General features: G+C 40.4%; 1 long non-coding RNA gene across 1 annotated transcript in view; it reads right to left on the reverse strand.

Moving 5' to 3' along the window:
- Positions 1–13,546, reverse strand: part of LOC121041659 (uncharacterized) — a 15,033-nt gene extending 1,487 nt beyond the window's left edge. The window contains exons 1-2 of the long non-coding RNA XR_005795807.1: positions 13,536–13,546; positions 290–292 (exon numbers count right to left, since the gene is read on the reverse strand). This is a non-coding gene — a long non-coding RNA (uncharacterized LOC121041659). The remainder of the gene's footprint in view (positions 1–289; positions 293–13,535) is intronic.
- Positions 13,547–13,891: the final 345 nt, after the last annotated feature.

Raw genomic sequence — 13,891 nt, forward strand, 5'->3', positions numbered from 1 at the left:
ATATATATATATATATATATATATATATATATATATATATATATGTACGCCACTATTTCTTTATCCATTCATCTATCCATGGACACTTTGGTTGCTTCCATATCTTGGCTATTGTAAATAATGCTACAATAAACATAAGGGTGAATATGTCTTTTCAAAGTAGTGTTTTCAATTTTTTCTTTTTTTTTTGGTGGGGGTAAATACCGAGCAGTTGAATCACTGAATCATATGATAATTCTATTTTTAATTCTTTAAGGAGCCTCCATATTGCTTTCTTCAGTGGTTGCACCAGCTTGCATTCCTACCAACAGTGCATAAGGATTCCTTCTTCTTCACAGCCTTACCAGCACTTGTGTTTTCTTGTCTTTTTGAGTCTACCCATTCTGGCAGGTGTAAGGTAGTATCTCATTGTGCTTTTTTTTTTAAATTTTTTTTTCAACGTTTATTTATTTTTTGGGACAGAGAGAGACAGAGCATGAACGGGGGAGGGGCAGAGAGAGAGGGAGACACAGAATCGGAAACAGGCTCCAGGCTCTGAGCCATCAGCCCAGAGCCCGACGCGAGGCTCGAACTCACGGACCGCGAGATCGTGACCTGGCTGAAGTGGGACGCTTAACCGACTGCGCCACCCAGGCGCCCCCTCATTGTGCTTTTGATTTGCATTTCCCTGTTGCTAAGGGATCTGCATTATATTTTTTCATTGGTATTTCCTCTGTTCTAACTTGCATCAAGATTGTCAATTACCAAGACAATTTAATTTCTTTTTCTCTGAAAATAAGCTTGGGATATAAAAGGAAGAATGCAGCCACTGTAAAGAAAATTACCCTCTGTATGAAAAACATTTTTAATTAGTCACATAACTGGACTTGGCTCTTGGTTTTAGACTGGTCACCTACTACCAGGGAATTAAGAGATCTCTCTCAAGAGAGTACTTTTCCCATCTTTACATATGAAATCACCCCAACAGAATAATTTTAATTTCTCAATCCCCAATACCGAAAAATAGTTGGCCTGGGTATGCTAAAAACACATCAGTTACAACTTTTCTAGACCCCTGCTGCTCTGGGATCATTCATGTTTGATTAAAATCTGGTCAGATTCTAATATGACAAAGCCCTATGCCTGAGCTGAAGGTGGCCAGGAATCCCAATTTTGTTGGAATCTTTTTTGAATGTGTTATGTCTTTTCCAGTGATCGGGTCTTTTGCTTCTTCTCTTCTCTTCTCAGACACTGTATATTGAGGGAGTGGTTTGGAAGAAACATGTAAAACATTCAGGCTAACTATGTTTGACAGAAATCTATAACATAACTCCTATATAAATGTTTCTAACAACTGTTTGGTTTTGTTCACATCTAACTAAAAAATAACTGAAAACCCATAGCTCCTAAAAACAAGTAACAATAAAACAAAACAAAAACCCTTGGCAGAACAGTTGAATTTTAGAGCTTTGTGAAGAAACTCTCCTTTGGAATAAACATGGGAAAAGAAGGAAAAGGGTCTGAAAGAACAAATTCCTCTCCAGCCTGCAATAGGAAACTTCAACCATTTGGGCAGCAAAAGTCATGGGAAAATGTGGCATGTTTAGAAATGCAAAAATTCATCCCAAGGTCTTATATTCCCCTAGGAGAGAATGTAGCTTCTAGAAGCTTAGGAAGGACAAAATTGATGGCAGGAGACCCAGAAAACTTCTCTGCATGTGAGCAGTTAGTCAGATGAAGTTAGTTAATGAGAGCCAGTTGAAGCTAGAGGAGTACATCGAGGACGCTTGGCTTCATAATACTGTTGCCCTGACATCCCAAACAACAAAGTAGGAGTTAGGCTAGAGAGCTCCATACTCAGTCTTAATTGGGCTCTTTGATAAAAGCTGAAGGAAGTGGAGAGTTGAATCAGAGGAAACAGGGAAAAGTTGAGCACTAATGGGTAACATTTAGAGATTAGAAAGCAAGATACCTAAGTGTATATACTTGACTTGAAAAAATTGCCATAAGGTGCCACATGATCCTATTGTGTTAAATAAATGACACCCCCCCACCTCCATCACATAACTATATGCATTTTTTTATGCTTTATATAAGCCCTGAGAAAAGCACTGAAGGATAGGTGTGAACATTTGTTACTGGGGTTATGTGCAGTGAGTCAAAACTATAATAATAATAGCACAATGTGAGAGGGAGAATGACTACAGTGAAGAACATCTATGATAGAATCCCATTCATGTGTGTGTATCTATATATGCAAACATAAATAAATGTTTTTATGTGAGCATAAGGAGATGTGTGAAAGAATTGACATGGTTGTTAATCTACCCAGTAACTATCCACCCACCTTCTCCTGCTTCTAACTTGCTGGGAAAGCCCACTCACCTCCCACTATAGAAGCTAAAAATGTCAAATACTTCTTTTCTATTCTCTCTTGCAGTCAGGACATGAATATAACCCAATTCTGGCCAGTAGAACCTAAATGAAACCATGGGAAAGCTTTGGGGGAAGGTGTTCCTTCCCTAATAGAGAATACATGAGGAGAAACTCCATCCCTTTGGATGATGCCATAACATACATTCCATGGATCAGTAGCCACCATATTGGTACTATAAAGGCAAACTAGGAGAAAGACCACATGCTGAAAATGGCAGACCAAAGAGATGAAAAGCCCTTAAGTCCTTGGTGGCTGTGTAGAGCTCCTGAACTAGTCAGCATTAAAGCCCCTCATATCCAGATTTGCTATTAAGGGATAGATTAATGTTCTTGTTGTCCCATTGCCGAAAGTGCTCTAACTGAAAGAGGCATTGTGATACTGTGATTTCTCATAAGAAATATGTATGTGGTCATCCAACTCCTGGCACAAAGCTCCTAAAACCCTAGGAACTTCCAGTGATGAGAAAGATGAAGATGTCTTTTTTTATGTTAATGAGGCAGCCTTGGGAAAGCCCTAGAACCTAAGGATGAGAATCAGTTGCCAGTGGAGTCAACCATGATTAGAGGGTTAGATCTTTCCATCTTGCCCCACGCAGGGTTTCCAAGTAGGGTAGAGGGATTAGAGGTTTCACTGGTGGCCAACGGTTGATTATCTGGTCAGTTTTGCTAATGTAATGAAGCTTCTATAAAAACCTGACAGGTGGGGTTCAGAGAGCTTCCAGGTTGGTTAACACATGGAGGTACAGGGAGAGGGGCACGCCTGGAGAGGGCGGAAGTCCCACATCCTTTCCCCAGACTTTGCCCTGTGCATCTCTTTTATCTTGCTGTTCCCAAGTTAAACCCTTTTATAATAAACACATAACCTACTAAGCAAAAATGTTTCTCTGAGTTCTATAAGCCACTCTAGTGAATTCATTGAACCCAAGAAGAGGGGTTGTTCGAACCTCCAATCTACAGCCAGTCAGAATCACAGGTAACAACCTGAACTTGTAACTGGCAACTGAAGAAGAGGGATGAAGAGCAGTCTTGTAGGACCAAGTAACCTGTGGAATCTGGCACTACCTTCAAGTAGGTAGTGTCAGAACTGAGGTGAATTGCAGGACACCCTGCCAGTGTCTGAGAATTGCTGGGTATGGGGAAGAAACCCTCATATTAGAATTCATAGTAGAATGTTAGTCACCAGCATGTTCTTAAGATGGTTACGTCAGTGTGGAGGGTGATGGGAGCTGATGGGGTGACAATCTTCCTCTCCCATCTATCTATCTGTCCACATATATTTTGTTCTATATTAGTGGTTTTCAAGTCTAGCTGGATGTTAGAATCACCTGGGGAGCTTTTCAAAAATACCAATGCCTGGGCCACATCCCAGAACAATTAAATCAATTAAATCAGCATCTCTGGGGTGGGCCCAGGCATTAATATTTTTGGAGTGCTTTCCACAAGATTTCAATGTGCAGCCAGAATGGAAATCCCCTACTTTGTGTTGTGTGTTTCCATGTGTTGTAAAAAAAAAAAAAAATGTTAGTGTGTGTGTTTGTCATCCAGGACTATAAAATAAACTGTATAAATTTTCTACTGTTGAATAAAAAATTAGCACAGATATAGAGACTTATTAGCACACCATTATGTAGGTCAGAGATAATGTGGGCAGGTTTGACTGGGTTCTCCGCTCAGGGTCTCACAAGGTTGAAATCAAGGTCTTGGCTAAACTAGGCTCTTATGTGGATGTTCTGGACAAGAATCTGCTTTTAACTCTTTTTAGGCTCTGTAGGATTCCATTTCTTGTGGTTGTCTGACTGAGATCCCACTTCTCTTGTTAGGCAGCAGCTGACTCTGCTCAGAGCTTCTAGAGGCGCCTATATTTCTTGTCACGTGGCCCCTTCTATCTGTGAACCAGCAAAGGTACAACTCCTTCTCATTCTTTGAATCTTTTTGATGTGCCCTTCTGTAACAAGTCAAAAAAACTCACTGCTTTTAAAGTGTTCATTTCAGCATTTTAAATGATCATGTCAAGGCCATATCACCAGGTCAGCTGACTTGGGGCTTTAATTATATTGAAAACTCTGTTCACAGCAGTCCCTACTTTAGTATTTGATTGAATAACAAGAGAAGGAGAATCTTGGCAGGAGGGCATCTTTAGAATTCTGTCTGCCACAATACTCCAAAATTTCCTGGCTGACAATAACCATTTATTTCTCACAATTCTGTAGGTTGGCAGTCGGGCTCAGCGAGGACAGCTCACCTCTGCTCCACATGGGGTGAGCGGGGCTCACTCACACATTTGCAGTCAGTTGGTAGAGCTGACTGTGATACTGGCTGGTCCTTGATTACTTCACATACCTTGGGCCTCAGCTGGTATGTCTGGGATGGCCTCACCTCAATTATCACATGGTCTTTGTTTTGCTCTCACCCCACAGGTTCTTTATCTTCAAAGAGGCTAGCCTGGGCTTGCCTCAAGATGTACAGGTCCAAGAGAGTGAGAGTGGAAGCTCTAAGATCTCTTTTGAAAATCGCACAAAATCACGTCTGCCACTTCCTTTTGGTCAAAGCAAGTCATGAGGCCACTTGAGACTCGGGAAGTAGGGGAGACAGACTCCACTACTTGACAGAAGGAGCAGTAAAACATTTATAGCCGTGTATAACATATCATAGTGAGTAATCAGTATTTATGATGATGTGTTAACAAAAGAGTGTTGGGTGTGGTTTTAGAGGCACAGAAAGCACAAGTAGATGGATCTGAGCTTTTCTCAGCTAGAGCCCAAAATATTTCAGGTCGCTCTGAGAAAATCCCAAGTGACTGACCAAAACTATGTGAAGGTATGACCATCAGGTGCAAGCTACTCAGATGGCAGAAACAAACAAAACAATCAGCTGCTCCAAGTCTAAGCTTTCAAATCTTAGTGATGACATCGTGCAACTTGCTGTCCAGCTCTTGAAAGAGCCACAAGAATCAAAGAATTCTCTTTCCCAGATGAATGTCAAATAGTGAGAAGAGGAGCATTTCTCTCCATTAGTTTGAGGAGACCCTTGTTGCCATTAAGGATTTAGGAGTCCCTCCTAACCTTATAACTTTGCTGAAATGATAAATAATTGAACATATTTAGTTAACATTTTTTCCATGAGGACATGTTGTCTTCCACAACTATACAACTCCATTCGACCATGTAAGGCGAATAAAGTATATTTATTTCCATTACTTGAAAGGTGGGTAAAGTGCTTGTATTTCCATTAATAGACAATAGAGTCAAGGCAGCCACATCTGTTAAACTAAAAAGTCCTTTGTTCACTGAAATTTCCATTGTCACATTTGGAAATCAACAGTAGCTTGGAGGTTGCTCCACAGCAATTGATCTTTTACATCAGCATCAGAATGATTTTTCTAAACGGCCTTGGTCACTAAATTACTCCCTTATTGCTTAAAAAAGCTTCCATCGTTGCCTGTAGCAAAAAAAAATAAAAAATAAATCCCAACTTCCTTAGTCTTGTATACAAGGCCTTTGCCAAAATGGCCTCAACGATGGGAACTTATCTCCCGTTATTTCTCTAAATCATGCTTGGAAGCCAGGATTGTTCATTCATTAATTTAGTTATTCATTCATTCACACAAGTAAGCTTTGAGGGCCTATTGTGAGCCATAGATAGTCATCTAGTTCCTAGAGATTCAAAGATGAACAAAGTATTGTTTCTTTTCCCAATCCGGATGAGGCTTACTGGAGAAAATAACAAAGATAATAAATGACAATTAAAGTGGACACAGTGTGATAATTATGATGGTTCTTCAACCTAGATACCCTTTTGCAAACATTCCTTTATTCAATGTACATTTGGTGAGTGCCTACTGCTGAGCATTGTGAAAGTACCTAGAGAAACCAGTGGGAAGACATTGAGCTTTAATTGGACCTCCATGGTGAATGAAGAAACAAACCTGAAGGAGGAGGAGGAGGAAGAGGAGGAGAAGGAGGAGGAAGGGTAGTAGGAGGGGGAGGGTAGGAGGAGGGTGGGAAGAAAGTGTATAAAGGTAGATTCAGGAGAGCTTATCTGTCTTTCCTTGGGCAGCACTGTCCTGTGACAGGAAGAACCTCTAGTCTGGGTGATTGTAGAGCATGTTAGAAAATGCTGCTGCCCTGTGACCCATGAGAAAGCATGTGACTCAAGTACTGACCTGGTTGTCCACATTGCTGGGGCTGTGACATGAAAATGTTTTCCCTGAAAGTGTCAGTGGCAGACTTGGGACAAAGGACAGGCTAACATTCTCTCTCAAATCTGTTTCCCTTCTGTTCTCCCAAGTTTTCTGATTGTGGTTCTTGGAAAATGGGGAGAGAAGCAGAGGAATTGGGTTAAAGAGATAGTAAATCGCCTTCATTCTGGGGTTGTTTTGTATCTTGTCCCGATTATTTCCCATCCTGTCAAGTGATGGGAAGTCTGGACTAGGACTGAGCTGGAGCCTGGGAAATCCAGCTATAGCCTGCCATCTGATACTGCATGGAACCCCCCTTTACTCCCATCTGCCCTTCCACCTAAAGCTTTCTCATAAGGAAAATGAGAACATCAATGGAAGACAGAACGAGTAGGTGTAGATTGAAAGAGGAAAGGAGAAGGGCAAGAGGGTGAAGATTCGACAGAGTCACAGAAATGATAAATCTAAATCCCCTTTTTATGCCCGGGGCTCCTATCAAACCAAACTTCCTATTGCCTGCATATGTAAGGTTTTGCCATTGTCTTCACTGCTACATGTGTGAATCCTGTCCCTCCTTTAAGGTCCAGGGCAAGCACAGCCACCACTTCTCTGACATTTCCTCTGATGTGCTGACTGGAAGCAGTCTAGCCCCTGATCTCCTTGGGTCTCCCTATGAACTCCTTTGGTGGCTTTATTATTGTCTACATCACAATCAGATCTCAGGTGCATGCCATTTCCCATTCTTGAGTGTGAGCTTAAATCGGTGGCAGACTCCAACAGCTAGCACACCTTTGTAATTCTCCCCAACAATCCCTAACCTAATCCTGCATGTAGACACTTATACGTCTCAGGGCCATGAAACTGAACTTTTAGCTCATTCTGGCTGCCTGCTCCACACAGCCCTCTCTGCCTCTGAGGGACTAACCATGCTCTGTTGCCTCCTGTGGGTCTAGAGTTGATGATCATGTTTGCTCTTACTAGACCCCAGACACTGGACTTCTCTTCTCGTTTCCCCACACCTTACTCACAGTTTGTAAATTCTGCCTCTGTGAGACTCTACTCAGATTATCCCAATAGAAGTGTGTTGTCCGTTTCTTCCTCAGACCCTAACTGACATAGTATTTTGTCAACGACAGTAATAACAGCTACTATTTGTGGGACCACTTTATATATATATATTTTTCCCTCTCCTTTGTTCTTATAATAAACTAAAAGTTGGATAATTTTAACCTAATTTCACCCTGCAGGGATTCAGTAAAGTTAAGTAATTTATCTGAAGTTATCTAAAGTTGTAAGGTCTCAATTCATGTTGCCTTCTTTTTTTTTAATTTTTTTTTTCAACGTTTTGTTTATTTTTGGGACAGAGAGAGACAGAGCATGAACGGGGGAGGGGCAGAGAGAGAGGGAGACACAGAATCGGAAACAGGCTCCAGGCTCTGAGCCATCAGCCCAGAGCCTGACGCGGGGCTCGAACTCACGGAGCGCGAGATCGTGCCCTGGCTGAAGTCGGACGCTTAACCGACTGCACCACCCAGGTGCCCCTCATGTTGCCTTCTTACAGGAGTCCTTAGTACTTGAAATATCCCCTTCCTCCTGAGCTCTACCTTGACTTTTTTATCCCTTTTATAACACCATCAGATATTCTCTAACTTGGTGTATTATTTACTTGTCTCATCCAATCAGAATGTGTGCTCTGCAGAAGCAGGACTTCATTTCATTCAGGGCTTTACCCTCTGGAACGTACTTGATACTCAGTAACTATATGTTGAATGAATGAGAGACACTCTTCAATCCTGTAAACCTTCCTTTACACTAGGAGTAGCCTGGGGATATGTCCTTTCCATTTGCATCAAGATCTTCAAACCCAGAGTTTAAATCATGAAATTATATCCACATCCACTCTTTGGGCCCAAAATAGGGAATCTCAAGTTGATTTTGATACTGTAACAGAAAAATTAAAGAGCCAATCAAGAAAAAGCAGAGTTGAGAGACAGGTGGGGGTGGGAAATAAGAGGTAGGGTGGTGCAAAGACTTCAAAGGTTGTTGACATTGCACCTTAAAGCAACAGCAAAGTAAAAATAGTCACAATTTAATAAATAAATAAATAAATAAATAAATAAATAAATAAAATTGAATAAACAATTTAATAAATAAGTAACCCCTGTAGAATTTCAAAACCAAACAATCCACTCTCTTGAAAAAAAATCAATTGAGACTAGAGTATGTAGTATATATTCTATAAATACTCTACAATCTATTCCCTGTGGAAAAAAATTTCCACATGCTCTAGTAAATTTACTGCTAGTAACTATTGTATACACCTACACAATGTCACATTTAAAATATTTTAAAATTTCAAATGAAAATATTTCAAATCCATATGATCCTTCCATACATGTAAGTAGTCATCTCCCCCCATCCAAACCAATTTTGGTCTTAAAAAATTCTCGACAATCCTTTCATTTTGTCCCATAACCAGTCTCTCTGCATGGAGCTGGCCCTGTCTGATGGATGTATACATGAACCTTTATTCTGGGCTTTTTTTTTTTTTTTTGTCTAGGAAGGACAGGAATAAGTTAAACTCTCATTTCTCCATCATGTTGTTAGAGGCAGTTAGGTTCTAACCGGATGCCTGGAGGCCAGCAGGGAGGAAGTCATGGCCAGCTATCAGGAAAGTCAGAGGCCTGTCCTGGAAGCATTCCAAAATAAAGCCACAAGAAGCCAGATCAAACCACGCAGGCCCAAGATGGCTGACCAAGGCAGCCGGAAACCCCTGACCAAATAAGGAAGAAAAAGCAGGAAACCTTGCTTCCAAGAAATCTCTGCCCCGAGTAATGATTATTCCAGTCCCTTGTTAACAACTATCAATAAAAGACAGAAACCAAACCCCAGCATGCAGCTCTCTCTGGAGCTTGCCTGCCCTCACATCGTGAGAGTGTACTTTTGCTATAATAAACTTTCCTGCTTGTACTGCTTATCCTCTGTGTTGTGTCTGTCCTTGAATTCCTTCTCATGATGAGAATAGGAGCCTTGGACAGGCTAAGTCAAGGTCTAAGGGCCTGGGACCTCCTCAATCCACCAGTCAACACTGTGTTCCCTGCTCCCCACTGCAAATTCCCCACAGACATCACTGCAAGGACATCCCTGGGAGCTTCCCCAAAACTATAGTCTGTAGTCCTCCAGGCTGTAAATCCTTGAGCCTGGGAACCTAGTACTGTGCTTGGCACATAAATGGAACGATTCGTTTGGCTACCTGGAGGAACTTAGGGCTTCCTCAAAAGAATAAATAACTTACAGCTATCATGTTTTTTCCTTTCCATAGAAGTTATTGCTCTATTAGAAGTCTCTGTTTTGATACTATATTAACTGGTTAGATATAAAGACCTTTGCTCCTTAAAAACTATTCCTGAGTGAATTCAAAAGGAGCCTTAAAATCCCTGGCATTGGCATGGAGCAGCATGAACGTCTGCAGAAAAGCATTGCAGTCTAGAATAAGAATAGTGTACAGATGACACCGTGGGCCACGGACAAGCCTGAGTGACTCCCTTGCTGGCTAATCTTAACTGGACCCAAAGGCTCCGGTCCCTGCTGACATCAAACAAAGGCTGCAAATAAAGACCACATCCATGCAAGTCATAAGCAAACCTAGATAACTTGTGTGAAGTATTTACTGTTGTTTTTTTTTTCTTGTCAGATAGTTTTCTGTATCTAAAATCCTTGTAAACTCCATAGACATACCGTGAAGAAATCCTTGCCATCACTGTCCTGTTACCTGACCGCACACCATCACTTCTGGAGAAGTGATGCATCCTATGCCCCATGCATCCTATGTCCATGCATCCTATGTCCCAAAGGTGAACCATGGCTTCTGCCCATCTCCATGACTGTGAGGACACAATCTGTGGACAGCACATGCAGCTGCCACCGACTTGACTTTCAGCGAGTCCCTTGGCTTAGCACATCCGTGTTAGCACCTCTGGGGCCTAGCGGGTTCTCCAAAGGTGGTTTTGCATATACATGCAGCAGCTGTACAAAATCTGCATAAAAATTGTGAATTGTCAGTGACCCACAGTTCCTTGAATCAATCTGACTTTTGGCCAATAAAATTTATATTTCTTTCAGAAAATACACATAGCGGTACGTTTTGGGCTGTCCTCATATACATTTTTTCAAGCAAATTGTCATTGTCTTGAGATGAATGAGCTTTAACAGCTGCTGTTCCAAACAAAAGTTACAAAAAGGCAGAGGGAGAGGGCAGGGAGTGTTATACAGAACGTCTAGCTCAAAGAGTTTTAGGGGCACTTGGGTGGTTCAGTCAGTTAAGCCTCAGGTCGTGATCTCACTGCTCAGTGAATTTGGGCCCACATAGGGCTCTGTGCTGACAGCTGGAGCCTGCTTCAGACTCTGGGTCTCCCTCTGTCTCTGACCCCTCCTCCTCCCCCTGCTAGCACTCTCTCTCTCTCTCTCTCTCAAAAATTAAAAAAAAGCATCAAAGAGTTTTGCTATTTCTGTTTTGCAGCTATTTTTGCTGTGCCATCTATGCTGTGCGAGTTCAAATCCTCAATTTCCTAAGCAACAAGATTATATCAACCAAGATCTAACATGTTTCAAGTCTAACTTTATACTGCAGAAGCCGGTTGACCTGGGGTTGCCCAATGATCTCGGCGATTTACGAGCCTATATGCTGTGCAAATTTGCCATTCTCCAAAAAATAAACTAACCAGTTTCTTCATCTGTTAAATGGGTATGATAATAGCATACATCCCTCTTAGAGAGTTTATGGAGATTAAATGAGTTTCTATGTATAAAGTGTTCAGGCAGCATTGGCACCAGGAAATACATTCTATATATTAGCTATTAGCTAAATATTTTAATTTTTATTATTGTTCTGTCTTCATTGAGGAAAGCTAATCCAAAGTTTCTCATTGCCAGGGGTAATGCAGGCCCAGTGATTGTGTGACTGTTCTTGTAGGCATGCATTTGAGTAGCAAAGATTTGTGGAGGGGCTTCAGTTTTATGATATATGGATGAAAGAGATGTGAATGTCCTTGAAACTCTGCAAAAATAGTCACAAATGTGAACCTCTTCCCAGTGACGTTACTTCTTTCTGGATAAACAAGTCAAGACCCCTTCCAGTGAAATCGTTCTAAGTGAAGACTATCTTTTTTGTGTGTGTGTGATAGGAGTCTGAAATAAGCATTTCAATTAGATTCATTAAGACAGTTATTACTTGGTAATTGAATAGCAACAGATTGCAAAGGAATACTTATTGAGGTCTAATAAGTATGTAGGAGAGAAATCTTCTCCTTCTGTAATTCCATCAGCTATAAACCAGTGTAATTAGATTCTTACTAACACATTTAAATTGAAGGGAATGTTGAGGCATATAATTGGCACTTAGAAAGATACCTGTATTACGTTAAGGTGCTTTCCATTTACATACTTATTAAGTGTCAGTTTAAGTTGTTGAATAATTGAGACTAGTGGACAATGGTAGGTCAAGTGGTTAAGCAAGAATTAAGTTATTACACGTATTAATAAATTGGGGTCAGATAATTTTAAAACATAAAATGCAAGTTTGTTGTGTTCATAAATTTGCATCAATACCCATAAAATTTCAATGCAACTCATGGACAAATTCAGAACTCAAATTTATTAATTATCTTCTCAAGTATAATAGATTTATTCATTCACTTACACTCATCTTTTGAGAAACTACTACTTAAAAAAAAAAGCATGTTACTTACAATCAGTTTGATAACGGAGATAAGTTCGTTGTGTAAAAAATCCATAATTTGTGACACGAGTATGCTGGGAGAGCAAAACAGAAGAAAAAAACACGAATTATTTTCATGGCACACAATCCTATTTAGGATTTCAATTTTCTACCCGCGATACAACTAGATATTTCTTTTCCCAAATCAATGTACAAATTTCAGAGGCAGACCTCTACTCTTTATTTTTGATACAAAATGATTACCAGATGCTGTGTGTATAGCAAGTTAAATTAAGTACTTATGAAACCACAGATAACTTTTCATAATAAAAATATATTTAATTGTTGGGGAAGTTACATTTAATGCAATTATATTAAGAAGCAACCAAAATTTGGATAATGCAATTTGTCTTTTGTTGAAACCATTCATAAGAAAATATAATTTCTTTTTAAATCCAGGCCACTAGTCTCCCAGAAAATCCACAGGGAAATGCAGGAAAACAAACACTGAAGTGACTGCACATGTGTGGTTGTTGTGACTGGTTCAGACTGCATTTACAAGGCAGAAGGCTCATTTGATTGACAACTGGTGCAAAAAAGTACGGTTTTTGTTACCAAAGTGCCTGGGAAGCAAAGAAAAGCCAACAACCATCTCCAACCCCGTTCCCCAGACACCAAAAACTAGAACTTGATAATATCTATTTTTGAAATTTTCTAATGAGTAAACCTTGCCAGAATGTGTACAGATGGCTAAAAGTTCGCATTGTGTGAAACATTTCCCCCTCGCCTCTCTTTTTAACTGCTTACTTTTCTACGAGAGGACAGAGAGAAGAGAATATGTCTTCTTTACTATTCTGGCACCATTTTGATTTTACTATCAAAGCTCTGGTGATACCACTACCTTATATTTATAAATCCAGTGCCTTATCGGACAGACCGACCTCTCCCCTCTCCCTGTTTGTCAGAGATGCCATTGTCTCCCTCGTCTTTCATGCTCACTATCACAGGCCTGCATCTGACACTGCCCTTTTCTCCCCGTCACTAAGAAATAAATGTCACTAAGCCTTGTCACTTTTCCTTTGCAACATCTCTAAAGTTCTGTCCTAGCTCTCCAAGTCTGTTAAACCCTTACCCATGTTTTATCCTGTGCGAAGACATAAAACGGGCTTATGTGACAACTGGAGGGATTTACCTTGAATGTAAGGGAGAATTTCTTGACCATGAAACATTGGAAGAGGCTCCTAAGAGAGTCTTGTAATGTTTAAGAATGACAGACTCACCTTGGACAGGAACCAGTTTAAATTTTCTGAAACCCAACTTTACTCATCTGCTTATTTGTGGTCATTCTCTCTTCTAGGCAGCCCTCACATCACTCCTTCTAGTTCGTATTTCTGCCTTCATTATGTCCCTCTCAACCACATAAATGGATTTCTCTATTATTGATACCTTAACATTTCTTTACAAATTCCCGTGAATAACTCCCTCAAGAGTCAATTAAATGACCTTTGCAATAGAGGCTCATATTTATTAAGCACTGACTATGAGCCCGACAGTGTCATAAGCACGTTGCATATGTTATTTCA

This window comes from Herpailurus yagouaroundi, unplaced genomic scaffold (genome assembly GCF_014898765.1).
Source record: "Herpailurus yagouaroundi ecotype Mexico unplaced genomic scaffold, PumYag 184, whole genome shotgun sequence".
Classification (NCBI taxonomy): domain Eukaryota; kingdom Metazoa; phylum Chordata; class Mammalia; order Carnivora; family Felidae; genus Herpailurus; species Herpailurus yagouaroundi.